The sequence below is a fragment of the Stenella coeruleoalba genome (assembly GCF_951394435.1).
Source record: "Stenella coeruleoalba genome assembly, chromosome: 3".
Taxonomy (NCBI): Eukaryota; Metazoa; Chordata; class Mammalia; order Artiodactyla; family Delphinidae; genus Stenella; species Stenella coeruleoalba.
In genome coordinates this window covers 53,776,507-53,804,303 of record NC_137148.1, presented here as the reverse complement: position 1 = coordinate 53,804,303, position 27,797 = coordinate 53,776,507, and the positions used below count along the sequence as shown (strand labels likewise).

Below are 27,797 nucleotides of genomic sequence, written 5' to 3'. Positions count from 1 at the left end.
ACATGGGTGTCTAGAGGGCATTGTCTTTCTTTAGGTGAACATATTGTCTAATTTATCAAACACATGTAATGGATAATGATCAAATTAGTGACTTTACATAAGAGGCCTTGTACAACAAGGTTTTTATTTAGTTATTTCTCTTGGTCACATCCTTAGGCTTCGGTAAGCAACAACATAATTCATCCTTAACTTCTTGCAACCTGTGTTTACTAATTGCCTTGTTAGCTGTTTTGATATTTTTTCTTAGGGTTGCATTCAAGTCTCTCAATAGAGTGAAAAGGGCACATGGGAGAGAGCTGGAAAGAAATGGGGAAGCCATGGTTCATATAGGCAAGCTCAGTGTTGCTGAGGTTTCTGATTTTTCAGAATATTAATAGATACTAGAAACCAAAAGAAAAATCAGTGGATCAGACTTCATTGATGGAATGGCAGTTTACAACCCCTGATTTACTATCCTTGGGTTCTTGCTTCCTTGAGTATTCTTCACATAATAAAGGCCAAGGTACTTAACAATGAGATCTATGCTGTCAGAGGCTGAGGACATTACATTATGCTAAGAATAGTAATTATTCTTAGGATTTAAAACATATTTTAGAGGTTTTTGGCTGTCAGTGGTTGATCTGTCAACTTTTCAATTGATTCTGGAGAATATGTGTATGTATGTTTGTGTGTGTGTGTGTAAAAGAAATGACCCTCCTCAGTTCTACATCTAGGTATTTTCTTATTAGCATAATGTACATGTATCTGTAGGACTTTGTTTCTACATTCATATAATGTCTCAGAGGGTTTTCTCCCACCGTAAAGTCATGGAGATACAATTCAGATTTTTCTCTCAAATCTTCAAGAATTTGGCAAAAGAAGCATCTAACCAACATTTTGGTTGATAGACCCAGAGGTGAGTTGCTGAGTGTTCGATAGGGCTTTCTCCTATGGTTGGCATATCATGTTCCCTGGACTTTCGCAGAGTGTGAAAATGTTAGTAAAATCTAATTTCTCAACTTCCTTAATCATCTGTTTAAGGAACTACTTAAAGCCCACGCCACAACTACTGAAGCCTGCATGCCTAGAGCCTGTGCTCCACAACAAGAGAAGCCACCGCAATGAGAAGGCTGTGCACCACAACAAAGAGTAGCCCCCGCTCGCTGCAACTAGAGAAAGCCCACGCACAGCAACCAAGACCCAATGCAGCCAAAAATTTTAAAAAATAAATAAAGTAAGTTTAAATAAGTAAATAAATAAATAAAGTTTATTTATTTATTTAAATAAATAAATTTAAAGTTTATTATTTATTCCTTATAGTTTCTTGATAGGCTCTTAATTTTTCTGTGTCCACCCTAGAAAGCATCTTAATAGACTCACACAGAGATAAATGCTGATGGAGCAGGGAGAACTGAAGGGGAAAGCAGAAGCGAAGGGAAAAGAAGATTTCATCATTCAAAGAAACTTTATACCTTTGACAAGTACAACTGGAACTTCTGTTGAAGAATAACTAGAGGAGTGCACAATTAACCCCCCAAAAATCTCTAGCACTTTCTAGTAGCCTTTACCCTCACAGCCTGCAGATAGTTTATTTAATATTTCAAACACATGCTTCCCTTTTCAAAAGCTGGGATAATTCTTAGATAAAACAGAAGAAATGTGACTTATCCCTAAACAAAGATTTTGCTTATATTGCCCCAGCAGGATATTTTCTTGTTCCATTAGATTTCTGGTTCTTTGTCTTTCACTGATTTTTTTTTTTTTTTTTTTTTTTTTGCGGTATGCAGGTCTCTCACTGCTGTGGCCTCTCCCGTTGTGGAGCACAGGCTCTGGACACGCAGGCTCAGCGGCCATGGCTCACGGGCCCAGCCACTCTGCGGCACGCGGGATCCTCCTGGACCGGGGCACAAACCTGTGTCCCCTGCATCGGCAGGCGGACTCTCAACCACTGCGCCACCAGGGAAGCCCTGTCTTTCGCTGATTTTTAAAATAAATTTTGCAATCTTAAAATGCAACAGAAGACTAAAATTGCAGTAGCATTCATTGGGATCTTTATAGTTGGATCACAATGTAGTGTATACTGTCCTGTACCATTCAGATGCCCTCTTCAGGACCAAGGCACTCATCCCCTCAGTTGCCAGAAATGTTGGCTGCTGATGGCTCGCAGCTGTCTCAGCTCCATACAGTATTTGCTTGTGGACAAAGGGACCTGACTCACCCAAGTTAACATACCTTCCCTGGAGGCGGCCAGAATCCAGTGACTGGTTCTGGCGACCTCCTAGCCTGAATTTGGGAAGTCCCTGACATATCATCACAGTGCCATAGATCCCAGAGAGACCTGCTAAGGCCTCTATTGCAACTACATTGGAGTTCAATTTCTCCTTCTCACAGTCTTACTTCTCTCATTTCCCCTGCAAACTTCTTGCATACAAATCTTTATCTCAGAGTCTATTTTCTGGGGAATTGACAAAAGAGAGTTGATACCAAACGTGGTCCTAGGAAGCAGCCTCTAAACTGGAATTTTTGAGCTAGATTATTTGCCAGCCAGCTGCCAATGAGAACCCCATCACTAGTGACAGGCTGAGGACTCAGAGCCCCCAGTGTGTGTGGGTAGTACTGGTGCAGTTATTAATGCTATTACCAAGTGGCAAACTGGAATGAGATACCAGCTAAAAAGAGTGCACTGGTTGGTGCAAGATCTGAGGAGAGTTTGAGGAGTATGGGGGAAGTAGAAATCATGGAGATTATGAAATTGGATGGCTGCTCTTGTGCTATGTATTAGGATAAAGACAGCAAATTGCTGAGGAAGATTAATCCCCAACATAAGACAAAATGTGAAAGTCAGAGGGTCTTACTGGCAGCATAGAAAGAGATTCATTTCTAATAACTGAGGACAGAAAAATCCGAGAACCAGGCTCAGAACTTAATTATCAGGATAGTAGAGCTCAGAGAAGGTTGAATACTCAATCCCAATCAGTCTGCTTCACCAACATCAATTTCTAAACTTGGGCCTATATCTCAGATTTGAACTCACTGACAGAAAGGGAAGCCATGTTCTGATCAGAAAGGACCCTGCAGTATCAATAGCAAGAGTGTACAGGAATGAGTCTCCCAATTGGAATGGAACAACATCTACCTTGGATAACAACACACTGAGGAAAGGGGATAACCAGACATTCTAAGAACTCCTTGGGAAATGTTCTGTGTTACTGTTGCTAGCCTAGGACTTAAAGCATCATCATAGTCCCTGTTAGAGAGCTGGCATCTGACTGCCAGGTAATAAATGGGATCATGTCCCATGTTTGGCTCAGAGGGTCCAGTTGGTGGACCCTTCAGCATGGATGGTCATGCTTAGAAGTTGGCAGAAACCCTACATTGGCCCCTGTGGTGAAATAGCTATTATAGTGGGTAAGGCAAAGTAGAAGTTTATGAAACTGCCCCTTCCTCTATCCAAGAGAGTGAATCAAAAAGAGTTTTGCATCCTGAGTAGATTGTCAGAGGTTAGTGTTACCCTTAAAGACCTAGAGGATGGTCACCTTCGCTTCTCCATTGAATTTACCAGTCTGGCCCCTACAAAAAGCAGATGGATCCCCACTGATGATACTGGACTTCCACTAACTCAGCCAAGCATTAGCCCTAACTGTAGATGCTATGTCAGTTGTGGTATTTCTACTCAAACAGATCGACATATCCTCAGGAACATAATTGGGCAGATGACTTCTTTTCCAATCTTATCAAAGAAGGAGGATCAGAAGCAATTCCCATTCATGCAGGAACGACAATATTTAAGATCTTGCCTCAGGGCTCCATCAATTCTCTAACCCTCTGTCATAGTGTGGTATGAAGGGACCAGAACCATCTGGATATTCCACAGAATATCACGTTGGTTCACAGAATACATGGCATGTTAATTGGACTTGAAGGCTATTGCAAAATACCTTTGTTCCTGAGGGTGCGAGGTAAACTCTATAAAGATTTGAATTTCCTCTACATCAGTGAGGTTTTTAAGTGTCCGGAGGTCCAGGGCATGCTTAGACATTCCTCCAAGGGACAGATTGTTGCATCTTGCTTCTTCTGTCACTATGAAGGAAACACAGGTTCTAGAGGCAGCATGTTTCACACCTGGGAATACTGCTCCAATCCATTTACTAAGTAACACTAAGACTGAGAGCATTAAGTGGAAAATAAAGTAGCAAATGCAGTCCATGGGATAATCATCCCTGTACCCTGGACCACAAAATCCAGCAGATGCTATGGTACTAGAGGCACTGGTATCAAAAAGAAATATTCTGTGGAGCTCATCGCCAGCCCTTACAGGGAAATCACAATGTAGACCATTACGGTTCTGGAGCAAGGCCCTGCCATCTAAAGTCTAGAACCACATACACCATTCAAAATACAGCTCCTGCTATGCTACCGGGCCCTGGTAAAGACTGAGCTTCTAACCAGACCATGAAGTGACTATGAAGCCACAGCTGTCCATTATAGATAGGTTTTGTTTACCAAGCCATAGATCATGCAGTCTCAAAAGCAATCGTAAGATGGAAATGGTACATCTAGGATCAGAGATGAGCAAGGCCACAGACACAAGTAAGCTGTACAATCAACTGGTCAAGATTGCCATGTCATCAACCACTATTTAACTGGCTTCTCTCTCTCAGCTCACATCTATGACCACATGGGAGTCCTTCAGACCAGCTGAAGGAGGAAGAAAAAGACTGAGATTATTCAGAGATGAGTCAGTTCAAATGTGGGCACACATGAAAATGGACTGTTATTGTAGTACAGTGTTACTCAGGGATGATCCAGGGAAAGGACAGTGAGGAAAAATCCTGCTAGTGGGCAGAGTTTGGGGCAATGCATCTGGTCATCCACTTTGTGTGGAAAGGGAAATGGCTGAGGGAAAAATAGACATGGATACTTGGGCAGTAGTGAATGGTTTCACTGGTGGTTCAGGGGTCGCGAGGAATAATATTGAAAGATAAAGAAGACAGAGGGCAAAACGTGGTGATGGGCACAAAGGGTGAAGACCTTTATTTTGCCTGTCAACACTCCCCAGAGAGCATCCACCCAGGAGAGTGCTTGCCAGGGTTCTAGGCAGAGAATAAGTTCTCAACAAAGATGTATTAACTGGGAAATAACAGGTAATGGTAGTTGTCCCCAGGAGAATGCAATGGATAAAACTAAATGTTTGCATCATACAGAGGAACAAAAACCCAACAAATTCTCGGTTGAGATAGGTTTTTAAATATGAATAACTAGAAGCAAAAAATGAATAACAAAGCAACATCAAGTGACACTTAAATCTTACATTGTTCTGATGAAGAGGATGTTTCAACTTGGAGTCAATGAATGGGCCTCAGCATTTCAGGGAGATTTTTGTGAAGCTGAGTGGATGTTTGTGTGTAGGTATATTAAATGGGAAGTGTTTCACTACCTTAAACACTGGCTAGTTCAAAGAGCAGTGGTTGAAGAGTCAAAGGACCTGCACTCAAGCCTCCTCTTTCTACAAACAAGCTTTAAGACTTGAATCTTTCTAGACCTTGATTTCTGCATCTATAAATAAGGGGGGGGGGCAGCCTAGATCAGAAGCTTTTTTAATTTTTCCTGCTCTAGCATGTACGTGTCTTTGTGCAACCCAGGATCATACGTGATACCTAGACACGTACACTCAGACTTTGACCATAGGCAGCAGCCCCGATAAACTGACCACTTTAGAAATGCCCATGCCTCAACCACTACAAATAGGAGAAATCTTGGTCAATAATGTATTTAAATTACTGTTCAATTATGAAGTTCTACCTTTTTTATATAGCTTCTAGAAATAGAAATTGTTATGTAAGAGGCAAACACTAGGCTTTTTTTTTGGGGGGGGGGAGTCTCTTTTCTTGAGCTTCTAGAATACTCCAGGACCCACACATTTGTTTTTCAATTGCCAGTCACCTTTTAGTAAGTGTGTCTTCATCTTGCCCCAAAAACACAAATAGGAATTTAAAAAAGAAATTTATAATGTTCTAATGCCACTTTTATGCACTCTATGCTTTTCCTGTGAACACATGAAACATTTCCTATGTGACTACAAGTCTACAGAAAAACAAAAAGAGCAAATAAAAGTGAATTTGAAAATATTCATTCCATAGGGAGGGTGTTAAGTAATTAAGAAGACGTCTCAAGTGGCTTAAATACATGAATTAGATTAGAATAAACTGCAAAATATGACCCCACCCCATAAAAGGGCATTTCGGCCCATAAAAGTATTTTTCTAAAAAAAATTACTTCTGGATACACTTTAGCAAAATTAAACAGTAATAAAAGATTAGCCATCAGGAAAATGCAAATCAAAATAACAATGTAATACCACTGTATACCTACTGGGATGGCTATAATAAAAAAGATAGATCATAGGTTTTGATGAGGATGTGGAGAAACTGGAAATCTTATACACTGCTGGTGGGATTTTTACATAATATAGCCACTTTGCAAAACAGTGACAGTTCCTTAAAGATTAAACATAGATATACCCAGACTTACCATATGCTCCACCAATCCTACTCCTAGGTATATACCCAAGAAAAATGAAAATATATGTTCATACAAAAGCTTGTACATGAATATTCATAGTAACATTATCCATAATAGGCAAAAAAGTGGAAACAACTCAAATTTCTATCAACCGATGAACGGATAAATAAAATGTGGTATATCTATATAATAGGATATTATTTGGCAATAAAAAATTGTGAAGTATTGATACATGCTACAACATGGATGAACCTTGAAAACATTGTCAAGTGAAAGATACCAGATGCAAAAAGTCACAAAGTGTATGATTCTATTCAAATCAAATATGCAAAATAAGCAAATATATAGAGACAAAATATAGATTAGTGGTTACCTAGGGCTGGGGTGGGGGGTGGGTGGGAAGAAATGGGGAATGACTACTAATGGGTATGAAGTTTCTTTTGTGGTGATGAAAATCTTCTAAAATTGATTGTGGTGATGGTTGTATCATGTGACCATATGACCATAATATGTGACCATATATGTGACCATAATAAACATCATTGAATGGGTGAATTGTATGATATGTGAATTATATATCAATGAAACTGTTGTAAAACATGATAGAAGAAAGACAGACATTCAGAACATAAGATATAGCACACAGTGCAATGAAGAAGTGAATGCAAGAAATCCTACTATGACAGCTAGGCAGCTGACTCACAGAAGTTGATACATATTAGAGCAAACAAGGCTACAGGAAGAATATCTTCAATAAGAAAACAAGTGTCATTACACACTTATACAATTTAGAAGTACAATAGAGTATTGATAAAGTAAAGACATACATGTCTTCTGATAAATAAGAACAAAGAAAGGCAATTAGAAGAAATACATACACAAAAATCATCACCCAAACACAGCATGAGATTTAGCAAATGATGTCCAAGGAAAAGTACTGTCTGAAACACTAAGCTACAACCCCGCAGGCTGAGTAATTCAGGAGTGAGGAGATGACCAATGTCACTCAGAATTCATAGGTAATGTACTTGGGCCAATAGCAAAACAGCTAGAATTATTTTGTTGTGATGAATTTGTATTTTTCCTGAAAGTGAGTTGTCACTTTGACAGCATATTTGTTCACAGAACATTCTTTCCCTTTTAATCATTTATGGAAAATCATTCAAAAATATGTTTGCATCTTAAAATTTGTTTTTCTTTTATAAAAATAAAAGGGCTTACATAAAGGATATTTTCGGATTTTTACTTGTGAATATTTTTTAGAAACAACTGACTAAATTTTATCTTCTGGAAAATTTAAACTTATTCCCATGTAAGAAACATGTAGCTTAAAAAAATAACCCCAATATCTTAAAGATTTCATAACCTCTTTTTAATTTATAATGAATTTTTAGGAACCAACAGCTCTAGTTTTGCTCTAGCTTCAGAGAACTTTTGGCTGAAGTTTAGCAGCTTTTAAAATTTCAACTCAATTTCTTTTCTTTCTATGTAATTCAAATATAACTACCAGATTATTCCTATTTAAAAAGTGAAATAATTACTTATAGCTTATGTAATTTATAATAATTATAATTTTCTACTTTTTTTGTTTTTTCAAAGTCTTTCTAACATGGCCATATGTTACTTTTAAAATAAGAAAAGTGTTATTTAAAAATTTAAGCTTGTCTAGTTCTAGTTCTAGTTCTAGTTCTAGTTCTTCCTGGTTCAATCTTGGGAGATTGTACCTTTCTAAGAATTTGTCCATTTCTTCTAGGTTGTCCATTTTATTGGCATATAGTTTCCTGTAGTAGTCTCTTATTATGGTCCTTTGTATTTCTGTGGTGTTGGGTGTAACTTTTTCATTTCTAATTATGTTGATTTGAACCCTCTCCCTTTCATTCTTGATGAGTTTGGCTAAAGGCTTATCAATTTTGTTTATCTTTTCAAAGAACAAGCTTTTAGTTTCATTGATCTTTTCAATTGTTTCCTTAGTCTTTATTTTATTTATTTCTGCTCTGATCTTTATGATTTCTTTCCTTCTACTAACTGTGGGCTTTGTTCTTTTTTCTCTAGTTGATTTAGGTGTAATATTATGTTGTTTATTTGAGATTTTCCTTGTTTCCTGAGGTAAGCTTGTATCGCTATAAACTTCCCTCTTAGAACTGCTTTTGCTGTGTCCCATAGGTTTTGGATTGTTGTGTTTTCCTGTTAATTTGTCTCTAGGTATTTTCTGATTTCCTCTTTGATTTCTTCAGTGATCCATTGGTTGTTTAATAGCATACTGTTTAGCCATATTGTTTGTATTTTTTGCAGCTGTTTTCTTGGGTTGATTTCTAATCTCATAGTGTTGTGGTTGGAAAAGATGCTTGATATGATTTCAATTTTCTTTTCTTTTTTTAAAAATTTTAATTTTTTTTAAAGTCTTTATTGAATTTGTTACAATATTGCTTCTGTTTTACGTTTTGGTTTTTTGGCCGCAAGGCATGTGGGATCTTAGCTCCCCTACAGGGACTGAACCCACACCACCTGCATTGGAAGGCAAAGTCTTAACCACTGGACCCCCAGGGAAGCCCCAATTTCAATTTTTTTAAATTTACCAAGTCTTGCTTTGTGGCACAGCATGAGATCTATCCTGGATAGATAGATGTTTCATGTGCACTTGAAAAGAATGTGTATTCTGCTGCTTTCAGATGGAATGCTCTATAAATAGCAATTAAGTCCATCTGATCTAATGTGTCATTTAAGGCCTGCATTTCCATATGATTCTATGATTCCTTATGATCTATGACTTTCTGTCTGGATGATCCGTCCGTTGATGTAAGTGGAGTGTTAAAGTCCCCCACTATTACTGTGTTACTGTCAATTTCTCCTTTATGTCTGTTAACATTTGCCTTATGTATTGAGGTGCTCCTATGTTGGGTGCATATATATTTACAATTGTTCTATCTTATTCTTGGATTGATCCCTTGATCATTATATAGTGTCCTTCTTTGTCTCTTATAATAGTCTTTATTTTAAAGTCTATTTTGTCTGATATGAGTATTGCTATTCCAGCTTTCTTTTGATTTCCATGTGCATTGAATACCTTGTTGCAGCCCTTTACTTTCAGTCTGTATGTGTCTCTAGATCGGAAGTGGGTCTCTTGTAAACAGCATATATACAGGTCTTGTTTTGGTATCCATTCAGTCAGTCTCTGTATTTTGGTTGCAGCATTTAATCTGTTTACATTTAGGGTAATTATCGATATATATATGTTCTTATTGCCATTTTGTTAATTGTTTTGGATTTGTTTTTATAGGTCTTTTTTTCCCTTTTTTTTTCTTTTGTTCTCGTCTCAAGTAATTTGATGACTATCTTTAGTGTTATGTTTAGATTCTCTTTTCTTTTTTTGTGAATATTTATATAGATATTTGGTTTGCAGTTACCATGACATTTTGATATGGCAGTTTATATAGACAGGTAATTGTTTTAAGTTGATGATCACTTAATTTCAAATACATTTCAAATATCCTTACTCTCCTCCTCTTATGATTATTGGTTTAGAGGTCATATTTGTGTGTGGATGATTTCTTGCCTTTAGAAATATGAACAGACTAATTACAAGTACTGAAATTGAATGTGTGATTTAAAAACACCCAACAAACAAAAGTCCAGGACCAGATGGCTTCATAGGTGAATTCTACCAAACATTTAGAGAAGATTTAACACCTATCTTTCTAAAACTATTACAAAAAATTGCAGAGGAAGGAACACTTCCAAATTCATTCTATGAAACCATCATCACCCTGATACCAAAACTGGACAAAGATACCACAAAAAAGGAAAATTACAGGCCAATATTGCTGATGAACATAGATGCAAAAGTCCTCAACAAAATATTAGCAAACCAAATCCAACAATACATTGAAAGGATTATACACCATGATCAAGTGGGATTTATCCCAGGGATGCAAGGAATTTTCAAATATCCACAAATCAATCAGTGTGATACACCACATTAACAAACTGGAGAATAAAAACCATATGATCATCTCAACAGATGCAGGAAAAGCTTTTGATAAAATTCAACATCCATATATGGGAAGAACTCTCTAGAAAGTGGGCATAGAGGGGACGTACCTCAACATAATAAAGGCCACATATGACAAACCTACAGCTAACATACTCAATGGTGAAAAAAGCTGAAAGCATTTCCTCTAAGGTCAGGAACAGGACAAGGATGTCCACTTTTACCACTTCTATACAACATAGTTTTGGAAGTCCTAGCCACAGCAATCAGAGAAGAAAAAATAAAAGTTAAAGGGATCCAAATTGGAAAAGAAGAAGTAAAACTATCACTTTTTGCAGATAACATGATACTATACATAGAAAATCCTAAAGATGCTACCAGGAAACTACTGGAGATCATTAATGAACTTGGTAAAGTTTCAGGATACAAAATTAATACACAGAAATCAGTCACATTTCTACACACTAACAATGACAGATCAGGAAGAGAATTAAGGAAACAATCCCACTTACCGTCACATCAAAAAGAATAAAATATCTAGGAATAAATGTACCTAAGGAGGCCAAAGAACTGTACTCTAAAAACTATAAGAAAGACACTGATGAAAGAAATCAAAGATGATACAAACAGATGGAGAGATATACCATGTTCTTATATTGGAAGAATCAGTATTGACAAAATGACTATACTACCCAAGGCAATTTATAGATTCAATGCAATCCCTATCAAACTACCACTGGCATTTTTCACAGTATTAGAACAATTTTTTTTTCAATTTGTATGGAAACACAAAAGACCCTGAATAGCCAAAGCAATCTTGAGAAAGAAAAACGGAGCTGGAGGAATCAGGCTCCCTGACCTCAGACTATATTACAAAGCTATGGTCATCAAAAGAGTACGGTACTGACACAAAAACAGAAATAAAGATCAATGGAACAGGATAGAAAGCCCAGAAATAAACCCACACAACTATGGTCAATTAATCTATGACAAAGCAGGCAAGAATATACAATGGAGGAAAAACAGTCTCTTCAATAAGTGGTGCTGGGAAAACTGGACAGCTACATGTAAAAGAGTGAAATTTGAACATTCCCTAACACGATACACAAAAATAAACTCAAAATGTATTAAAGACCTAAATGTAAGACCAGATATCATAAAACTAGAGGAAAACAAAGGCAGAACATTCTTTGACATAAATCGCAGCAATACTTTTTGAGTAATGGAAATAAAAACAAAAATAAACAAATGGGACTTAATTAAACTTAAAAGCTTTTGCACAGCAAAGGAAACCATAAATCAACATAAAGACAACATACAGAATGGGAGAAAATATTTGCAAATGATGCAACCAACAGGGGATTAATCTCCAAATATATAAACAGCCAATACAGCTCAATATCAAAAAAACAAACAACCCAATCCAAAAACGGGCAGAAGATCTAAATAGACATTTCTCCAAAGAAGACATACAAATGGTCAAAAGGCACATAAAAAGATGCTCAACATCGCTAATTATTAGAGCAATGCAAATCAAAACTACAATGAGGTATCACCTCACACCAGTCAGAACGGCCATCATTGAAAAAATCTACAGGCAATGCTGGAGAGGGTGTGGAGAAAAAGCGACCCTCTTACACTGTTGGTGGGAATGTAAACTGGTACAGCCACTATAGAGAACAGTATGGAGGTTCCTTAAAAAAACTAAAAATAGAGTTACCATATGATCCTGCAATCCTACTGCTAGGCATATATCTGGAGAAAGCTACAATTTGAAAAGATACATGCACTCCAATGTTCACTGCAGGACTATTTACAATAGCCAAGACATGGAGACAACCTAGATGTCCATCAACAGATGAATGGTTAAAGAAGATGTGGTGTATTTATACAATGGAGTATTAGTCATAAAAAAGAATGAAATAATGCCATTTACAGCAACATGGATGGACCTAGAGATTATCATACTAAGTGAATTAAACTAGACAGAGAAAGGCAAATATCATATGATACTGCTTATATGTGGAACATTAAAAAAAATTAATACAAATGAATTTATATACCAGAAAAAAACAGACCCACAGACATAGAAAACTTACGGTTACCAACGGGGAAAGGAGGTGGGTGGAAGGGAAAAATTAGGAGTTGTTTGGGATTAACATAAACACATTACTATATATAACGTAGATAACCAACGAGAACCTACTATATGGCACAGGGAACTATAATCAATATTTTGTAATAACCTATAAGGGAAAAGAATCTGAAAGATATACATAAATATGTATAACTGAATCACTTTGCTGTATGCCTGAAACTAACACAACATTGTAAATCGACTACAATTAAACAAAGAAACAAAAATTAAACTCATCAAAATTATCTTTGAAAATATTAACTTATAATGTTATATTATTCAATAAATACTATCAGGCTGACTGGCTAATTAAAAAAATAATAATTTTCTCTTCATCATACCATACCTCAAAATATATTAACGATAGATTAAAAGCACACGTCAAAAAAAACCCTTACAGTAAGAAAAAAAAAAAACACAAACACTTGTTTATTATATACTAGTATATACTGGAAGAGGGAAGTTTTTAAAAGCCTCACATTCAAGGCAAAGCCAAAGAAGGAAAAATAATAGATTGGCCAACATAAAAATTATGTTTGTACATAAAGGCATACCTCAGAGATACTGCAAACTCAGTTCCAAACCACTGCAGTAAAGCAGATATCAGGAAAAAGTCACAGGAATTTTTTGGTTTCATAGTGTATATATAATTTATGTTTACAGTATGCTGTAGTCCATTCTGTGCAATAGCATTCTGTCTTTAAATTGTACATACCTTAATTAAAAAATACTTTCGTTGGGGGCTTCCCTGGTGGTGCAGTGGTTGAGAGTCCGCCTGCCGATGCAGGGGACATGGGTTGGTGCCCCAGTCCGGGAAGATCCCACATGCCGCAGAGCGGCTGGATCCGTGAGCCATGGCCGCTGAGCCTGCACATCCAGAGCCTGTGCTCCACAACGGAGGAGGACACAGCAGTGAGAGGCCCGCGTACCGCAAAAAAAAAAAAAAACAAAAGACTTTCATGCTATAACAAATGCTAACCATCATCTGACAATGCAGGGTTGCCACAAACCTTCAATTTGTAAAAAATGCAGTATCTGTGAAGCATGAGAAAACAAAGTCCAATAAAACAAGGTATGCCTGTACATGCGAAATGACGTTAGGATAAATGAAAGACAAAAAGAAAACAAAAAGGGCATATTTATAACATGTAACATACAATGAAGTTATTTTTTTACTTAAAAAATGAGATGTCGGGCTTCCCTGGTGGCAAAGTGGTTAAGAATCTGCCTGGCAATGCAGGGACACGGGTTTGATCCCTGGTCCAGGAAGAGCCTACATGCCATGGAACTAAGCCCACGAGCCACAACTACTGAGCCTGCGTGCCACAACTACTGAAGCCTGCGCATCTAGAGCCTGTGCTCCACAGTAAGAGAAGCCACTGCAGAGAGAAGCCCGTGCACCACAATGAAGAGTAGCCCCCGCTCGCCGTAACTAGAGAAAACCCGCATGCAGCAACAAAGACCCAACGGAGCCAAAAGAAAAAAAAAAAAAGAGAGATGGCAATAAAAATTAAAGGGCAAAAAACCCAATAAATTCAAAAAAGAAGAATTACAAAGGGACAATAAAATATTAACTCTCACTAGTAACCAAGGAATGCAAAGTAAATCACAAATGAGATACTTTTTCCTGAGCAAAGGAATGAAGATATTTTATAACAGTAGAAGTTTTATATATAATGTAACAATATATGACATAATATAAAATTTTGTATATTAGCAGGCCATGAATTTGCTGAAAGAAAAGATCTTTGTATGAAAATAAAGAATGAAAAGCTCTTACCTCTTTTTCTAAATTAAAAATTCTTTTTAGAATATGTTCTGGGGATGTAATGTACGGCATGATGATTATAGTTAATAATACCATATTACATACTTGAAAGTTGCTAAGAGAATAGATCTTAAATGTTCCCATCAGAAAAAAGAAATGATAATTTTGTGATGTGATGGTGGTAATCATTTTGCAATATATAACTGTATCAAATCAACCTGTGTACACCTTAAACTTACACAGTGTTATATATCAATTATAAACTCAATAAAGCTAGAGAATAAATAAACTTTTTAATTAGGGACTTTCTTTCATGTATCATTGAAAAACTATCCATCTTACTGTCACTGAATTTAAAAATCTAACACAGTGGCTGGCAACTAAATAGTTAATATTTATCTGAATGAATTCATAATGATATATCAGTTTAATGAAACAGTTTTCCCAGAGTTCTTTTTTGTGCATGGCTGAGTCTTCACCCACAGAGCCTCCTGAGGCTGCTGATCCTGCAGAAGCGGTGGGTGGAGCTCTTTTGACAGCCTACAGGGCCCCAAGGAAATAAGGCTCCATTGTGTCCATCGTGTCCAGTCCAGGAAGGAGCAGCAATTCCTTGGGCAGGCAGGTCTCAGCAAGCCCAACCACAGGGAAACCATTCAGGTCAGCTATCTACAGGCTCATCTGTTGAGCATGTCACCCATGAATAATTAAAAACTAATGCGAAAAGATTTTCCATTTTTACATTCTAACAAAAAACAATGTTGGAAGCTAAATTTAAGCTCCTATATTATACTTTACTTTTGTCAGTCAGCTTATTTAAAGCCTACAGGTTTCCACTTATTTAAAAATGAGGTTGCATTTGTTTAGGGGCCTGGTCCCCTAAACAGGATTGTCCCAGAGACTGCTACCAAAACATCTAAGAAATTAATATTTAATAAGAGTTAACATTTATTAAGCACATACTAAATTCCAAGTGTTGTTCTAAGTATTCTACATATTTTAATTCATTTAATCCAATGAGAACAGTTGAGGAAAATGAGGCTCACACAAAAGATAACTGACTTGCCCAAGGTCACACAACTACAAATGGCAAGGCCAGAATTTAAACTCTGGTGACAGCGTGCCTGAGACTCTGTTCTTAACTACCAAGATATTTGACAAAGATAAAAGAGAAAAAAGGACTGACTATGGGAGAATAGTTGGCTCTTTTTCTAATTATAAATTGTTCTAGCAAATATAGAGTTGGAAATTTATGATGTGACTAAAGAAACAAAATTACTACCTCAAAATTTAAAAGAGAACAAAAAGGTTTCAAAGGCAGGTAGCGCTGGCTGGGATGGTGGGTTAAACATGGAATTGTGGTTGCCAGCGATTTGCGTCTTTTAACGTGGACCAAGCCAACACATTAAGCCTCATTACCTCAGTCATATTGAATTACATTTTATAGTTTAATAAAATGTGAAGTTAGACCATGAAATGCAGTCATCAGCTCAAAGTGCTGATGTGTTCTCTGGCAAAGGATCAACTGGACAGACCTGATTCCCAATCTTCCCCACTGATGCAGGTGATCAGATCATGATACTTCGGCCAAAGCGCCAAATGCTTCTTTCTGCATCTTTTCTCAAGGTGGTTATGTTAGAATTAAAATAGACAAATTATATTTTTACCTTTTATCATTATTTCTCTTTTCCTTTTGATAAGAAGGCCATGAGTAGAGAGACTGCTGGAAAAGTGTAGCCCAAGATTGTGAAGAGACACAGCCTTGCTTAGATTGACTCCAGTGTCAATAGAGTAGAGACCATTAAGCGTGCTCTTGGGGATTTTAGAAAGATCCTGGTACTTTGGTAATTAGATCCTATTAGCTGAGCTGCAGGAAGAACTTGCCTCATGCCCAAGTTGTTTTGTTTGTTTTGTTTTTTAATCTTTATTTTTATACAGGAAGAGGAGGGTGTTACAGTGAGGTTTCAGAGCACGTATGTTGAACTGATGCTGTAAAGGTCCCTCAAAGTAAAATAAAGATAGAATGTCAGAAGAGAGGAGGAGGTAAGAATGGCTTATGCCCTCGAGTCTCTTTCTATTTTGTCTCTAGTCAGTTACTCCATGAATAAACAGAAAGAGTCAGCAGGCTTCTCTTACAGCAGTGGTTCACAGAATGTGGTCCTTGGTCTATCAACATCAGCAACACCTGGAAGTTTGTCAGAACTGCAAATTCTCAGGTCTACTAAATCAGAAACTCTGGGGGTGGGTCCCAGCAATCTGTGGTTCAACAAGCCCTCCAGGTGATTCTGATGCACACGCTAATTTGAGAGCCAGTAGCTCAGGTTACTCCTAAGTGTTTCCCATCTGTTGAAAATTAATAGTCAACAATTAGTATTTTGGAAGCAAATAACTGATGTTAACCCAAATGCACAAAAATAGAAGATTTTGTCATTATGAGTTGTCTCCTGATTCATGGAGCTGTGTCAGATCCTCACCTTAAGTCCAATTTAATGACCTAACTCAGGTATCACATCCAGAGTTGGGAGGGACAGGAAATAAAAGCCAATATTTCCTCACCTAAAAAGACCATTTGAAAAATAAATATTTTTACAGATGGTATTTGTACCCTTGTCCAATTATTTACTTAAAACATACTCTTAGAAATGGACTTTCTGAGATGAAGACCACAATTATTTAAAATTGTAATCTGTTTTGCTAAATCCCCCTTGAGAATATTGTGATAATCTACACCCTCATCTCATGGGTGCAACATCATTGCTTGGTACAATTTTTCCTATTTTTCCCAATTTAATTGGCAAAAAAAATACAGTATTTTAAATTTGTTTCCGTCTGATTATCAGTGAGATTAATTTATCAGATGGATTTACTTGTCACCCGTATTTCTTCTCTGAATAGCTTTTCTTTATTCTTTTTTTTGCTTTCTCACTTAGCATCTTAGAATACATTGATACTGATAGATTTCCTATTGTATCCCAGGGATAAATACCAGCTAGGCATGATACATATGCACGCGAACACACACATTCACACACTCACATGCACACGCTGGATTCAATTGACTAGTGTTTTTAGTATTTTTTATCTACCTTCATAAGAGTAATGGGACTAGGTATTTTTTTCTTAAATTTGTCTCATCTGATTTTGAAAGCAAGATTATACTACCCTTACAAAATTATTTGGGCAGTTTTCCTTTTTTTTTAATGCTCTTAACAACTTTTATAGTATTTGGATTATCTATTTCTTTACGTTTTGTAAAAGTTGCCTGAAAATTTGTCTGGGTAGGTGGGTGTTTTTTGTGAGAAAACTATTTTTGCTATAATTTCAAACTGAGATTGTCTACTTATTCTTGAGTCAATTTTGATAATTCATATTTTCTAGAAGAATATTTTATAAATATAGATGCAAACACATGAATAAAATCTGATTAACTAATTACAATAGAGAAATTCAAAGGCTACTGAGGTCTCCACAACTTAATAGTCTGATTTTTAAAAAATCTTTTTATTTTGAAATAATTTTAGACTTATAGAATAGTTGCAAAAATAGTACAGAATTCCCATCTTTCTCTAGTGTTAACATCCTATGTAACCACAGTAACATTACAAAAACCAGGAAATTAACATTGCTGTAATACTATTAACTAAACTATAGACTTCATTCAGAGTTCACCAGTTTTTTCACTAATCCTGTTCCAGGATCCAATTCAGGATCCTGTTCATTGTACTTAATTGTCATGTTTCTTCCAGTTTGTGATAGTTCCTTGGTTTCTCCTTGTCTTGTATGAACTTGACACTTTTGCAGAGTACTGGACAGGTATCTTATAGAATAGCCTTCAGTTTGGCTTTCTCTGACATTTTCTCAGAATGGATTAAGGTTATGTATTGGGTTGGCCAAAAAGGTCATTTGGGTTTATCATAAGATGTTATGGAAAAACCCGAATGACCTTTTTGGGCAACCCAACATATTGGGAAGAACACCCGAGAGATTTGCCCTTCACAGGGTATCCTATCAGGATTTAAATGATGTCAGTAAGTCTTACTATTGATGATGTTAACTGTTCTCATTTGGTTAAGGTATTATTTGCCAGGTTTCTCCACTGTATCTTGAGGGAGGTGATACTTTGAGGTTATACAATGTCCTGTTACTCTTAAACTTTTACTCACTAATTTTAGCAATCATTGGTGGATCGTACCTGTAACAATTACTATGGTATTCTATGGTGATTTTCTGTTTTCCTCATTTCTTCTATATTTATTAATTGGACTTCTTTGGCAAGGAAGAGTAGTCCTTTCTTCATCCTTATTCATTCAATTATTTATTTATACCATCACAAACTTACAGATATTTAATTATCCTTTCCTAATTCTGAAATCAACCACTTCTCCAAGTAGCCTTGGTTACTTTTATTGGAAATGGTATTTTGAAACTAAGATCTGAGCATGGATATTTTAATCTTATTTTATATTATCTGTCTTTTAGAAAGTGAGTTAAATTCATTTATATTTTGTTATGGAGACTGACATATTTAGAGTAACTTCTATCACCTTTTTAAAAATAAGTTTCTGTTTACTATGCATTTTCTTTCATTTTTTTACATCTGTCCTACCTTCTATTAACTTGATGAAATTTACTTTATTCTCTATGTTTTTTCTTCCACTGACTTGGAAGCTGCAGAGTGTATTATGTATTTAGTTATGACCATTAAATTTTTATTGTAAGTATTTATCTAAACATTTTTCTAGCAAAGTCCAATGTTATTCAGTATTCCTAGGCCCCTCCTATACAAGGCATCTATCCATGGCATCTATACACTGAATCCTCTTCATCTCTAATAACTGCTCTAATTTTACTTCAACATTTAAAAAACTTCTTATGAGTATACATATAACATGTGTACAATTGGATTAATTTTCCTAAAATGGACAATTAAACACACTGTATAAAATGCATGCAGATCAAGAAACAGAATATTATCAGTACTCACAGAAGTCCTCACTAATCCGCTCATCCTGGAATCACAGCCTCCCCCAACCCCTTCTGCATAACCATTACTTGACTTTTAGCAGTATAGATTTGTTTTACCTTATTTTGTACTTTTATGTAAATGAGTTTTTGTAGCATTTACTCTTTCATTTTTAGCTTCTTTCATTCAATATTATTTTTGTGAGATTATATTTTTGCATATAGTAAGTAGTTTAGTCTTACTGCTATATACTATTTTGTTGTGTGAATATAAAACTTATTTATACATTCTCCCGTTAATAGGCATTTGAATAGTTTCCAGTCTTGGGCTACTTCTGCTGCCTTTGCATGAACATGTACAGAAGTCTGAAGCCTGCATGACTTTTTCTCCCATTTTAGGTGATCTGTGACTTCTGTCTCAATCCTTTTAGAACTATTTGCCTTTGAATTTCAAAATGTCATAAGAAATTGTTGACAGCATTCCAATAATTTCACCTAGTAATTATTTTTACTCTGCACAGTTTAATTCAATTACAGTTTTTTCTTTTGTATTTTTAACTTATTTTTAAGTACTTCATTCACACTCATTATTCATATGCAGGATCTCTGTTTTTGCATTTTATGTCTATTACTTTCTCTTTTATTATTTCCAGCTTTCTGCCCTTCCCCTCTGCATGCTTTAGAATTTCCTCTTATTCATCTTTCAGGCTACGGATTTATCTTTCTGCATTTTTGATTCTCTTCTCTATATCTAGATCTCTGTCTCTTTGACTTACACTACCATTAAAAATTTGAAATAACTTATTTGTTTTTATAACAAAGCTGGTACTTTTTAATTTCCAGTCTCTTATTTCATCTCTTCTCTTTTTTTCTTAGTTCATGTTTTTCTCTTTTTTTATATTTCCTTTAAAATGAAAATATTTATTACCTACTTTTTTTTCAGTTTCCCAGAATAAATATTTTCTAAAACGATGTTCTTTCTCGGAATGTAGTATTTATTTTCCTTTTTTATTACAGATGTTTTTCAGAAGTCTCGTTTATCCCTTTGCTTGAGTTAAAGAGACAAGGCTATCTATAACAGTCATTTTTAAATAAACAAACAATAAATAGTATAGATGGAGTCTTGTATTTCCTCTCATTGTACTTGGGTGAATTTCCTGTCTCTCCTTTGAATCTAGGCTGAATGCCTGACTGGACAAACTAATGTCATCTGTTCAGCCATTTAAGTCATTCAGAAGTCTTCTGTTGAGCAGATAGTTGGGATTATGAATGCTTACAATTAAAAAAATGTTTAATTACAAGCTTTTCCTACATATGTTTGAAACTAGTTCATCAAGTTCCAGTTCCACTGACTTGGGAGAATATTCTGGTTTATTCAGTAGGCTCTAGTTACTAGCCATACTGGTTCAAATTCAACATCAAGAAATTCCCACTACTATGTCCTTTTTGTTTGGTGAAAGGGCATATGTTTTTTTCTTCATCACCAGTTTCCTCCCTTCACATACTATCATCCACTTTATATGTACAGCAGAAATAGCTCCAAGTGAGGTGAGTTCCATCTCTTCAATGATCCATATTCTAGACACTACTTCTCCAGATTACCACTGCTAATAAACTTCTGAGTCAAAGAAGCCCCAGGGAAAAGATCCCTTGCTTTCCTCAAGGGATCTATGACTTCTAAACACAGCACACAGATGGTTTCCAACTTCAGTGGTTTCTCCCAACTCTTTCAGTCTTTGTCCTTTCAAACTAAGGGATATTTAGAAGAATGTTCCAGAAAGATCTATTCTTATTTGTTGCAATTCATACTCCCCCATCATTCTCTCAGTTGTGTGGTAGCTCACTGAATCATTTTCTGCTATGTTTCAAAGGTCATTTTTTTCTCTTAGAAATGTCAGAAATTTTAGAGTACCAGATTGATGCTATTACAAAGATTAAATGCTGGTATAATTTTTTTATATTTCCCTCTTCGTAGTCTTTGAGTCAGTTTTGATGATTAGAAGGGAAGGCCTGTTAAAATTGCTTTCACTTCCATCTTCTACTAAACCCTTGTATTTTCAGTATTAGATGTTGTATATCTTTTCTGTTTTTCTTAATGAATCCTGTATGGACCTAAGCCTTATAGGGTATAATATCTTGGGACAATTCACCACTTTCTTTATCTGTTTAATAAGTGTGGCTTTTCATAAATTAGGTTTAATACATATGGAGCTTAACTGTGGTTATGGCAACATACTTCCCAATTTGCTCACTTTTTTCTTTCCCTCTTTGATTTTTAATGAGGCAATTATACTCTTTTTCACATATGCAGAATTCTTCTGCTGGGAATAATATTGCGACTTACTTTGCCAATAAAATTTCTGTTGCAGCAATATGGCAGGAAGTAAAGTGTTTTTTCCATAAGAATTCAGTTTTAGTTCATTTCTTGAAGGTTTCCACTGCATAAATCGAATACACTGTAATCTATATATGAATAAGAAAGCTTCTGAAATCCAATCGCAAAAGATGATGAGAGCTACTTTAACAGTGCTTTCATACAATCACTTTGTTTTAAAAATTCCTTTGCATGGTAGAGTGGTATGGGGCTAGGGGAAATGCACAGGTGAAGTAAGTTATTAAAAATAGCATTTGTGATCTATAAACCTCTCGTTTCCACCCCTTCCACTTTCTTTTAAGATCAGATATGAATTGAGGGCTCTCAGTGCTCAGCATCATAAAGAAAAGAAAAGAATACAGAAGCAGTGGGGCTGCTCTACAGTATGTCCTTCTGCAAGGGTATCATCTCTTTGAATTACTAAATCTCTTATAAAAGTTTGTGAATATGGTCTTATAAAAGAATCTATGGTGTAGTAAGTCAAGACTGGATTAGGAATCAGGTGATATGGGTCTAGTACTGCCCTTGCCCTAAGCCAGTTGTGTGACCTTGGGTGAGTCACTTTACTTCTCCAAGCATCTGCTCTTCAATCTGTCAAATAAGGGGGTAACATTAGGGGTCCCCAAGCTTCCTTCCTATTCTCAGACTCTGAAACACAAAGAGCCTCAGGTGTGCAATTACAAATGAGGGGTCTGCTGAAGCTCCTGAGCAGTCAAGCAGGCAGGGAGATAGAAATAGTTTCAGTAGCCGCTAGGATATGCTTAGATATTGCCCAACTAAATATTGTGGGAAAACACTTTGATCACTATGCAAATCACTAGAAACTCATTTAGTTAAATACGAGAATAGGCTTGACAATTTAAAATCAATTGTGACGGCAGTACTGCTGCCTCAGACACATGGCAGATATCACTCATCATGTCTGAGCATTGGCACTGAGCCTGTTCCTCCCACTCCCCCTCTCAACAGAGCATTCCAGAAACTGCCCCTGTCAGTGAGGGTCAGCATGTAAGATGTCACTGCTCTGCCATCCTAAACCCTAAAGAGTTACTCAATATCCACAGTAAGTTCCATTTTCAGAAACCTGAGGGAACTTGCAGTGCCCTACACTGCTTGCCAATTATTTACTGAGAAATGCCCTGCCATCTTCCTTGAAGAAACTTCACAACTGAAAATACTTGGAGAAAAACTTTGAGAAGAAATTTCTATGAAATATTCTTGGCTTATGGAATTTAATTTATCTCTACTTTAGTTTCAGTTATAATTGATCCATTGTAAGAACATGATATTAATTCCTTCTCATGCGGATAAAGCTTGAAAAAAGTGAGCAAAGAGCTTTAGAATCTTGCCCTCTGGTAGAAGCGCCGCTAGAAACTTTCTACAGAGGTTTCCTGACCTGGAGCATCTCATTACAGTGAGAACATACAGAATGACCTAATTTCAGGACTCACTAGCATACTCCCAGCAAAAGTACACTACGAGATCCTTAGAGAAAGAGTGCATTCTTAATTGCCATTTTCCATTTATATAACAAACAAATATTCAATGTCAAAAACTAAGAGAGGGAGGGAGGGAGGGAGGGAGGGAGAGAGAGAGAAGTCTAAAGAGAAAGTTAAAATTGCCTATTATCCCACTATTTTTGAAAAACTGCCATTAAAAGCATTGATATGTAGGTATTTTTTAAACAAATCAATAATCGGAACATCTACCTGCTAAAAAGGTCCATTTTTTCTTAGCATTTCTCTGCTCTCAAGCACATTTCATGTGTTGGCTAAAGTTTTTTGAGGTAGAGAAGATTCTTTCTCACCTAACTGAATCCCTCAAACCATAAAACTGAGACACAGCTTTTAACACTCAGGTTTGTGTCCTTTGAATTGTCCATTAGAAACAAAGATATATTTTTTATTGGGAATGGGACCCAGAAACTCGAACCAGAACTAAGGAAGCGTCCAGATTCATCAGTCTCCAGTTTCCTTTTTAAGCATTGCCATCTGATTCTCTCCCTTCTCCACCCATCGCTTTGTATAGGATGAACACTGTTTCAGTATTTCTCTGAAGCAGAATTATGCCATTGCCTGGAGCCCAGTGACAGTGACCTGATGTTTAAATCAGCGTTGTTATAACAGTGAGCATGGAAGTGGAGGAGAATGAAGAAATAGACTGCACTTTACTACGTTTTCTAGTGCTTTTTAGCCTATTGGCCCACCTGCAGGAAGGATGGAACTTGAGGAATTATGCTTGTTTACATTAAGCAACTTTTCTAACTCATCAGCGGAGGAACATTTGGAAAGGTTCTCCTTTCCTTTGGAATGTTGGCCAGTCCTGCATCCTTCCCTCCACATGGTACGAAATGTGAACTGCTCACTAACTAGGATTTTTAGTATCCATGTGTTTTCTGAGGAGTGGCAATGTTCTTCTTACCTGTCAGGGATCTAAAACCATGTGACTGATATTCAAAGAGAACCAGAGGAAATTCCTCTTTTAGGAGAACACAACTGTCAGTGAGATAGTTAAAGAAGAAGGAACAGGGTGAGTAACATCCACTAATGGATGACCACATGCAGCCAGGACACATGTCCCATGTGAATGGGCAGAAGACTGCAGCAAGGTGCTTCTTTTCTCACTTAAAACCCAATGACAAGGATGATGGGAGGACAGTTCTGGCAATGTTTCTACAAGAGCACGTGAAACCCCGAAACACCAGACCCAAATAAAAGAACTGCCAAACCCTAGAAAAAACCATAAGCACAGGGACTCCTAAAGCTTTCAGCAGGGCCAAAAAAGAAAAAGACTAAATCCACCAACTTGATTAAATGAGCTATTCATCTTATGGACTGTGGTTCATAATTGTCATCCTATTACTTGGGAATCAAGGATGGATCCTGGTAGTGACCCAGTTAAAGTTGAGGGGATAGAAAATTAAATTGTTGTGTCTGGTTTATCTTTTTTTTAAGTGAACACTGAAACAACTGCAAGTCATATACTGCATACTTCATGTCTTGGATCAACAAGGGAGCTATGCCAAATGTCAGATTAAATATTCCACAGCTGAAGTGTTTGCATAACTTTTTGGTGGCTACCATTTAAAGAAAGAAAAACAGTGATGGGCCTTTAAAAAAAAATATTCCCTTAACTTGACATGCTCATGGTGTCCTGCCAGCAATTGCTCTCAACTTGGAAGGCGAGGCCACGCATATCTTGTCCCTCGAGGGACAGTGCCAGCTGGCAAGTGTGTCCCTGGGTTTCCATTTGCCCCAGGAGCGTGAAGCCCCACTGTGCGCCCTGAAGGCCACAGCTGCACTGCTGTACTGTTTAACCATCTCTGTTTTGGCTAAGAAGCAAGGCATTTCCAGAAAGAATCTCCTGGTTCCTGAAGTGTCCGTCATGTTTCAACAATGCGTTTGCAATGGCCACGTGCGTTTTCAGTCTGGGCTGGCTCTGTGGACCTGCCCAGGAAAGTGGAGGCAGGTCTCCTATTGAAACAAAATAATAAGTCTGGACAAAGCTTTATTGTCATTGGCTCTGGCATGGCCTGGATTAATTTTAGCTTTAAGTTTCTAAAGGATCGCTCAAGAGGTGACACTCTTCAATCTCAGGTTATTTGAGGGAAGAGAGGGAACTGACATATTTTAAGTGCCTACTAAGTGTCAAGGGCTTTGCATGTATGATCTCAATGACTTTTCCTAACCACCTAAGGAAGTAGTTGTTCCTCTATTCATTTTACCAATGAGGAAATGGAGGCACTGAGAGGGTCATTCCCTTGCCCAAGGTCACGTAGTTAAGAGCACAGGCTGTGAAGTCCAATTGCTTTGTTTTATTCCAGACCTGCCACTTACTCTCTGTGACCTGGGGCAAGTCACTTCACCTCTATTCTCCAACTTTCTCCTCTGGAAAATGAGAATACTAATAGGAATCCTCCATCGAGGACTAAATAATGTGTGTAAAGTGATCAATACCTAAGCTGGTCAATACATTCAGCCCTTGTTACATGACAGTGCAGAGATTTCAACTCGCTGCAGCTCCCTTCCATGCTGGTGCTAATGCCACCTGCTCACCAGTTCTGCTGACCAATGCCACTCTTCTCCATGGGGAAGGCTTAAGTCAACACTGATATTCAAGACCCAAAGCTGAAGGCAGATTTAACGTCCTTGTTTTAAAATTATTTTCTCTATTGAGGCAAACAAGGTCTGCAGCTCTGGCTCAGGCTCAGGCTCCTATAAGAGAAGCTCTTTCTGAAAAGGAACCAGAAAGAGAGGAGAAATGGTGGGAAGTATAGAGGCTGGAGGGCTCTATTGTCTCATCATCCAGGCCAGGGGCTTGGATTCAGAACTAAAAGCTGAAAAATTACCATGTGATATGTTTTCTCATGACAGCTGATGTCTAGAGTATTCACTGCAGCCAAAATCAGAGCTAAACTGGAGATGCTAACTGATATCAACCATCACAGGGCCTGTCAGCCTGGCCCTCAAGCCCTGCCTGGGAGCTTCCTGGGTGCCAGGCTCTTTGCTGGGCCTTGGGATGCAAAGATGGGTAAGACATAGTCCCTGTCCTTGCAGAGCTCAGACAAGTGATCAAACGAGCCTAAACAACACAGGGACCTTGCTTTCAAGCAAGGCTATTTAAAATCTAGATTCTCTGAAATCCATTCAGAAAGAAACACATACTTCATTAGCTGTCTGTAACCAGAAATTTCTGGAGCTTTGTGAAGAAGCTTAGGTAACTTTCTTTAATAATCCTCAGTGAAAAATCAAAATTCACAAGTAGGAGGGAGGCCCATAATGCAACCAACTCAGTTAATCACTTGGAAGTTTTTCCAGTCTTGCGAGAATTTCTTGGGCACCAGTTGCCCCAATAACTACCCCCAGGGACTTGGAATCAGAAGACCTAAATATAAGTTCCGGTCTCACCACTCACAAGCTGTATGATTTTAGCCAAAATCACTCAACCTATCTGAGTCATATATTTTTATCTGTAAAATGGGGAAGATAAATAATATTCAGACTACAGGTTTATTATCAGAGAGTAAATAGATTAATGTCTTTCAAAGCCTTCTTATGCAGTAAAAACTTGTAAATACTTGTTCTTGTTACTTCCATTCATACTTTCTCTTGCATTCATCTTGGAATCATTTGTATCGTATGACTTTTAGATTCTAAGTTTCTTGCTTTATAGTTTGATGTTTGTGAATATTTCAATAAAGAAAAGGTGGGAAAGAATAGCATCAGTGAGCAATTTTTCAATACCACCTCCATGAAGGACAATAGGTAAAAAGAGGGCATCTCCCACTATTTTATTTTTAAACAATTATTTGTGAATTATTTACTTTATGTCAGGTATTGTGTTAAATACTGTGTGTGTGTATGTGTATGTAAAATCCCACAACATTCTCATTCTCACAACAAACTCCTCAGGATATCATCATTTCCATTTTACAAATAAAGAAACTATGGTTTCAAAAGCCTAAGCAATATCCTTAAGGTCAGAAATCTAGAACCAATTGAACTGGGATGTGAATTTCTATCTGCCTAACTCCAAAGTATGGGTTCTAAACTATCCTATATCTGAAGTGATGATAATAATAATCTGAAATGGGAAAGGGGTGACTAATAACGATGTCCACTTATTATGTTTATAGGAAACTGAAATGTGATCATTTACGACTATCTTTGTGGGTTGGATAATGATTATAAATATGTACCCGTGGATAGAAATTTATGAGTTATGATCTAAGCAAAAGATGGGTGAAAAATATAAAAGACTATGTAAATATGTGGTGCTTTTATACAAGCTTCTTCTTTAGCAGGACCTCTATTTTCCCTGAACTGATCTTGAGGGTCTTATATCATTATCGACTCTCTTAGCTAGAAATAATCTCATCAACTCTGAATTCCCAGAGCCTGTTAGAATATTTTTTATGACTAACATTCCTGCCTCTGGACATCTGCGCTTGCTGTTTTCCCTGCCTTCAACATTATCCTCCAAGAAACCTGTTAAGCTCATCTCCTCACTTCATGGAAGTGTCTGTTCAAATGAGACTGACCCTCCAGTCACATGACTTGACTAGGTCTTT

At 36.9% G+C, this 27,797-nt stretch overlaps 1 protein-coding gene across 15 annotated transcripts in view; it reads right to left on the bottom strand.

The window, feature by feature from the left end:
- Positions 1 to 27,797, bottom strand: part of PIK3R1 (phosphoinositide-3-kinase regulatory subunit 1) — a 959,753-nt gene that overhangs the window by 508,854 nt on the left and 423,102 nt on the right. For 12 of the 15 annotated variants that reach the window (XM_079916403.1, XM_079916423.1, XM_079916421.1 and 9 more), the window contains exon 1: positions 13,342 to 13,504. The exons of the other annotated variants lie outside the window; for them this stretch is intronic. The gene's annotated coding sequence lies outside the window, so the exon portion shown is untranslated. Of the gene's footprint in view, positions 1 to 13,341; positions 13,505 to 27,797 lie in introns of those variants that run through there. 15 annotated transcript variants of the gene reach the window in all.